Below are 400 nucleotides of genomic sequence, written 5' to 3' on the forward strand. Positions count from 1 at the left end.
AGCAGCACCTTCAGCTCGATCAGATCTGTGGAAGCAGAGCCACCCCTTTATAACCTGCAGATGTGGACTAAAGTGGCGACTCGGTATTGTGTCTGACCTCTCTTGCTCTTGTTATCGGCCGCCAGCGCCTCCGTGACCCTCTTGGCCCAGGTGTCGTAAGACTGCGCGCGTGACTTCACCCCATAGAGCATGGCGGGAAACTCGTCCTGATCGTACCTGAACCTGCAGCACAGTGCAGTGAAAGCTTCTAGTTTAATCAGCACATCAGGACTGATGACAGCGATGTACGGCGTAGCTGTGTGTGTCAGAGGCGTACCGCAGGCACTTGTTGCTGGCTGCGCAGCTGCAGAGCTCGGCTGCGTGATGCAGACACACCAGACGCTGCGGGCTGCAGCTGCAG

General features: G+C 57.2%; 1 long non-coding RNA gene across 1 annotated transcript; it reads right to left on the reverse strand.

The window, feature by feature from the left end:
• LOC107682081 (uncharacterized) lies at positions 1–400 on the reverse strand. Its single transcript, XR_001633352.1, has 3 exons — positions 317–400; positions 98–222; positions 1–25 (listed from the first exon to the last, which is right to left on the reverse strand). It is a non-coding gene; the product is annotated as an uncharacterized LOC107682081 (long non-coding RNA).

Source organism: Sinocyclocheilus anshuiensis, unplaced genomic scaffold (assembly GCF_001515605.1).
Source record: "Sinocyclocheilus anshuiensis isolate Anshui unplaced genomic scaffold, SAMN03320099.WGS_v1.1 C31535366, whole genome shotgun sequence".
Lineage (NCBI taxonomy): Eukaryota > Metazoa > Chordata > Actinopteri > Cypriniformes > Cyprinidae > Sinocyclocheilus > Sinocyclocheilus anshuiensis.